At 38.9% G+C, this 6,410-nt stretch overlaps 1 non-coding gene across 1 annotated transcript; it reads right to left on the bottom strand.

Moving 5' to 3' along the window:
- Positions 1-471: 471 nt before the first annotated feature.
- Positions 472-578, bottom strand: LOC127109457 (small nucleolar RNA R71). Its single transcript, XR_007796740.1, has one exon. It is a non-coding gene; the product is annotated as a small nucleolar RNA R71 (small nucleolar RNA).
- Between the last annotated feature and the right edge of the window lie 5,832 nt (positions 579-6,410).

The raw sequence follows: 6,410 nt of genomic DNA on the forward strand, positions 1-6,410 counted from the left end.
TTACGACGAATTCGGGAGTATCGTGCTAGATACAATCTTCCTCCAATCGAAATTCCTGATCTCAAAAATCTCCTTCCTTTAACGATACCAGCGATGGCCGAACCAGCTCGTGCTCTTCGAGATTACGCTGCTCCATCGCAAGATGAGCCACATTCGAGTATTGCTCCACCCGCAATCGAAGCGAACAACTTCAAACTTAAACCTTCGTTGTTGCAGGCAGTGCAACAGAATCAATTTTCTGGAAATCCTACCGAGGATCCAAACCTTCATTTATCCGTATTTGTCCAATACGCTGACACTGTTAAAGCTAATGGTGTCACTTCAGAGGCAATTCGACTTCGTCTCTTTCCTTTCTCGTTAAGAGATAAAGCTAGAAGATGACTTCAGTCTCTTCCTTCCAACTCAGTCACCACATGGAATGAGTTGAAGAAAGTCTTTCTTGCCCGATATTTTCCTCCAAGCAAAACAACTATGTTGAGAGCCCAAATAAATGGATTTAAGAAAAAAGGTAACGAATCTCTTTTCGAAGGATGGGAAAGATACAAGGACATGATGAGACTTTGTCCACACCATGGTTTAGAAGACTGGTTAGTAATTCACACCTTCTACAATGGTCTCTTGTACAACAATAGATGTCGCCGCCGGTGGTGCGCTTATGGATAAACCTTACACTGACGCTTATCAACTTATCGAGAGCATGGCCCAAAATCATCATTAGTGGGGAAGCGACCGAACAGTGGTAGAAAAACCTCAAACGAAAGGTGGCATGTACGAGATAAGTAGCCTTGATCATGTTAATGCAAAAGTGGATGCTCTTGCCCAAAAAATTGAAAGTTTAAATGTATCACCTCCAGCCACCGTGGTTGCCGTAACTCAAAATTACGAAGTCTGTGGAATTCAAGGTCACACTCCTACAGATTGTCAACTCCTAACAGGAATTCAAACAGAGCAGGTGAACTATGCTCAAGGAAATCCTTACTCGCATACCTATAACTCAAACTGGAAGAATCATCCTAATTTTTCATATAAAAGTAATAACGCTTTACACGCACCAGGTCAAGCTCCCAGTCAAGCTCCAGCTGTACCACCTGGATATCAAAAGCCGACCCCGTCTACACCTAACAATAACGTTCCTAGGAAATCCAACTTGGAAATCATGATGGAGAACTTCATAGCTTCTCAATAGCAAACCAATAAAGAGTTCTTAAACCAGAATGTACACACTAGCGAACAGATTAAACAACTAGCAAGTAAAGTAGATGCCCTGGCTACCCATAACAAAATGCTGGAAACACAAATCTCGCAAGTAGCTCAACAACAAGCGTCTACTGCTGCCCCAACTGGTACATTTCCTGGACAGCCACAACCTAATCCAAAAGGCCACGCTCATGCAATTATATTACGAAGTGGTACAGAGGTAGAAGGACCATCTGACCCAAGGATTGAGAACCAAAACTCTAAAAAGTCAACTGAGGAAGAAAGTAAACCTAAGGAAAAGGAAGAGTGTAATAAGGAAACCGTAGAAAAAAAAGAATCTTATGTACCTCCACTGCCTTACAAACCACCTATCCCTTATCCTCAAAGGCTAATTAAAACCAAAGACGCGGGGCAATTTAAAAAATTTGTTGGCCTACTGAAACAATTAAACGTCATAATTCCTTTTACAGAAGCTATTACACAAATGCCCTCATATGCTAAGTTCTTAAAAGAAATTTTATCTAATAAAAGGAAACTTGAAGATAACGAAACTGTTACACTCACTGCTGAGTGTAGCGCAATAATCCAAAATATGCCTCCTAAACTTAAAGATCCTGGTAGTTTTTCTATACCCTGTCATATAGGAAAATTTGTCATAGACAAAGCTTTATGCGATTTAGGAGCCGGTATCAGTGTTATGCCCTTGTCCATATGCAAGAAACTTGAAATGGGAGAATTAAGACCAACTAAAATGTCTGTGCAATTAGTAGATCGTTCCGTTAGATATCCCGTAGGAATTCTTGAAAACGTTCCCGTGCGCATAGGTCAATTCTACATTCCCACCGATTTTATAATTATGGACATAAGAGAAGATGAAGTCACCCCCATTATATTGGGAAGACCCTTCTTAGCAACTGCCAGTGCTATCATAGACGTAAAACGAGGACGACTCACTTTCGAAGTAAGAGAAGAGAAAATTGAGTTTATTCTTTCCAAATTTTTGAAAGCACTTGCAATAGAAGACACATGTTACTTCATGGATATCATCGATGAATGCATAAAAGAAACAGAATTCGAAAATGACGATTTATCCGACTATCGTGTAGAAGACAGACTGAACCAATGTTTAGCAATAACATCAGATCCTACGCAATGCCTTAAGAAACCAACCCTCGACCTGAAAACACTTCCTAAAAATATGAGATATGAATTCCTAGACTTAGAACTTGAACGACCAGTAATAGTCAATGCAGACCTAGGAAAACTTGAAACCGAAAAACTCCTACATATCTTAAGAAGATATCCAACCGCATTAGGATACAACATCACCGATCTTAAAGGGATAAGTCCTTCTATTTGTATGCACTGCATCATGCTAGAAGAAGACTGTAAGACTTCTAGGGAACATCAGAGGAGACTAAACCCGATCATGAGTGAGGTAGTGAAGAAGGAAGTAACGAAGTTATTAGAGGCAGGTATCATATATCCTATATCCGATAGCAAATGGGTTAGTCCTGTACACGTAGTACCAAAGAAAGGAGGTATAACAGTGATCGAAAATGAAAAAGGAGAAACTATAACCAAACGAATTGAATCGGGATGGAGAATGTGCATTGATTATAGAAAGCTAAACAAAGCAACCCGAAAAGATCATTTTCCTTTACCATTCATAGACCAGATGTTAGAACGACTAGCCAAGCATTCTCGTTTCTGCTATCTGGACGGTTACTCAGGTTTCTTTCAAATACCAATTCACCCTGATGACCAAGAAAAGACAACGTTCACATGTCCTTTTGGTACCTTCGCTTATCGACGAATGTCGTTTGGCTTGTGCAATGCTCCTGCAACTTTCCAAAGGTGCATGATGGCAATATTCACCGATTTTCTCGAAAGCATCATGGAAGTCTTCATGGATGACTTTTCCGTATGCGGGCAAAGTTTCGAAGAATGTCTTGAGAACCTCGAAAGAGTTCTAGAACAATGTGTAAAAGTAAACCTAGTACTTAATTGGGAAAAATGTCACTTTATGGCACAAGAAGGAATTGTTTTAGGACACATCATATCAAATAGAGGAATTGAAGTAGACAAAGCCAAAATAGAAGTAATCGAAAACCTTCAACCTCCGAAAACTGTGAGGGAAATACGAAGCTTCTTAGGACATGTCGGTTTTTACCGACGATTCATTAAAGATTTCTCTAAAATAACTAAACCTTTAACCAAATTATTAATGAAAGACGTTGAATTCATCTTCGACAATAAATGTTTAGAAGCATTTCAAACACTTAAATAAGCATTGATCTCCGCGCCCATAATGCATACCCCGGATTGGAATGAACCTTTCGAAATAATGTGTGACGCAAGTGACTACGTCGTAGGCGCTGTTTTAGGACAACGAAAGGATAAAAAACTTCACGTCATATATTATGCGAGTAGAACTCTAGATGAAGCGCAAATGAATTACGCCACGACCGAGAAAGAACTTTTAGCACTAGTATTTGCACTAGATAAATTTCGTTCCTACTTGGTCGGAGCTAAAATAATCGTTTACACTGATCATGTTGCCATTAAGTACCTCTTAACAAAAAAGGACGCTAAACCTAGACTCCTAAGGTGGATCTTGTTGCTACAAGAATTTGATTTGGAAATCAAAGATAAAAAAGGAACTGAAAACGTAGTCGCAGATCACCTCTCTAGACTCGAAAACCTGGAACCGGAAAGAACATCGATCAACGATGATTTCTCGTACGATAAACTTATAGCTAATTTGGAAGAAAATAGAGCTGACAAACAGGTAGAGACCACCTTGGCTGTATGCGTTACACTATGGTACGCTGATTTTGTCAATTATTTAGCCGCCGGAGTGGTTCCACTTGATTTATCCTACCAACAAAAGAAACGATTCTTCCATGACATAAAACATTATTACTGGGACGACCCTTTACTTTTCAAAAGAGGCTCCGATGGTATTTTCCGTCGCTGTATACCTGAAGAAGAGGTAGAAAGTATAATCCAACATTGTCATTCCGCTCTTTATGGTGGACATGCAAGTACATCCAAAACCAGCTCTAAAATCCTACAAGCCGGTCTTTATTGGCCAAACATATGGAAGGATGTACATACCGCTGTCAAGAAATGCAATAGGTGTCAACGCACAGGAAACATATCTAGACGTGACGAAATGCCACAAAAAGGCATTTTGGATGTAGAAATTTTCGATGTGTGGGGAATAGATTTCATGGGACCTTTTCCACCTTCTTTCGGTAACAAGTACATACTCGTAGCAGTTGACTACGTGTCAAAATGGATTGAGGCCATAGCTTCTCCAACAAACGACACACGAGTAGTAATTAAACTCTTTAAGAATATAATCTTTCCAAGATTTGGTATCCCAAGAATAGTCGTCAGTGACGGTGGATCTCATTTCATATCTAAAATACTCGAAAAATTATTGTTTAAGTATGGTGTAAAACATCGAGTAACAACACCTTACCATCCTCAAACTAGTGGACAAGTGGAAGTGTCTAATAGAGAAATTAAACAGATATTGGAAACAACTGTCGCTACATCGAGAAAAGACTGGTCATCAAAATTACCCGAAGCTTTATGGGCATATCGAACCGCTTACAAAACTCCCATAGGAACAACCCCATTTAAGCTTATTTATGGTAAATCGTGTCACCTCCCAGTGGAGCTAGAACATAAGGCCTATTGGGCTATTAAAAATTTAAATTTAAACTATAAGGCCGCCGGCGAAAAGCGAATTCTAGATATAAAAGAATTAGAGGAACTTAGACAAGATGCATACGAAAATGCCAAAATCTACAAGGAAAGAACGAAAAAATGGCATGATAAACGTATATCAAGGAAAACTTTCAAACAAGGCGATGTAGTCCTATTGTTTAACTCTAGACTTAAGTTATTCCCAGGAAAACTACGCTCTAGGTGGTCAGGCCCTTTCAAAGTCACTAATGTCTTTTCTAGTGGGGCTGTAGAAATTAAAGGAAAATCTATTGAGTCATTTATCGTAAACGGGCAGCGTCTAAAGCATTATCATTATGCTGAAAACAATGAAGACTCGCAAGTCCTGCACTTAGACGTATTGTCTCCAAAATTAATAGATTAACATTTAATAGTTTTCTGTCGAGCTTGCGACATTAAACAAAGCGCTTCGTGGGAGACAACCCACAAATTTTTTATTTTTCTTTGATTATTCTTTTGATTTTATTCAGTTTTCATTCTTCATTTTCTTTATTTTATTAAATTTTTCTTCTTTTCTTCTTTCGGCATCTGGCCAAATCCTGACTAAAATTCTTGTTTTTCTTTTCTTTAGTTAACACTAACCTGATGGCGCATATTGATCACAGGGTATCAATTTCCGAGGGAGAGCTCAGAGACAAAAATTTGAAGAACTTGCTGAGAGAGAGATGCATCCAAATTTTTATGCTGATGATTGTGCAATGACCGTACTTGGGCTAAGAGATAGTGTCCTATATCTGCTGAGTCAAATAGGGTGGGAAACCACTCCTATTCGAAGACAATTTGTTACTTACCGGAGGCTAACTCTAGAATTCCTTAGCTCCCTGATTTATTTACCGAGCCATGGAAAAGGAATAAACCGAGGTTTCATTCAATTCAGGATGTTCAATATGGAGTATCAGTATAACATTAGAGAATTTACTAACCTCTTAGGGTTCCCTACTTCTTTTGACACATTCACCAATAACCAAGAGGAACTCTTTGAATATCGAGAGCTTGAGCATTTTTGGGAAAGTTTGACGGGAACTGACGAACCTGAGGAACATGAGTTTCTTTCTGGAAACATACATAACCCAACTTTTCGTTATTTCCACAAGATCCTAACACACACTCTTTTTGGGAAAAGATCAAACATTACCACAGTATCACGTGATGAACTTTTCATAATATTTTGTGTTTCCCAGAATCGTCCAGTGAATGGTGCCACTTATATGTTGGCGAGTTTTGACCTCCTTATTCAAGATGACCGTGCACCGATTCAAATAGGGGGATTGATAACTATGATTGCTAATGCTATTGGATTGCGCCAACCCATGCTTGATTTGAACCCTTTTTATGGTATTCAGCTTATGAATATACTTTTCCTTTTCAACACTATGTTTATAGGAAACCTTGAACCTGAAGAGTTTGAACTAGTAATTAACAACCAAGCTTTTTACCTATTCACCATGCCTAGC

The sequence above is a fragment of the Lathyrus oleraceus genome, chromosome 7 (assembly GCF_024323335.1).
Source record: "Lathyrus oleraceus cultivar Zhongwan6 chromosome 7, CAAS_Psat_ZW6_1.0, whole genome shotgun sequence".
NCBI classification, from domain to species: Eukaryota; Viridiplantae; Streptophyta; class Magnoliopsida; order Fabales; family Fabaceae; genus Lathyrus; species Lathyrus oleraceus.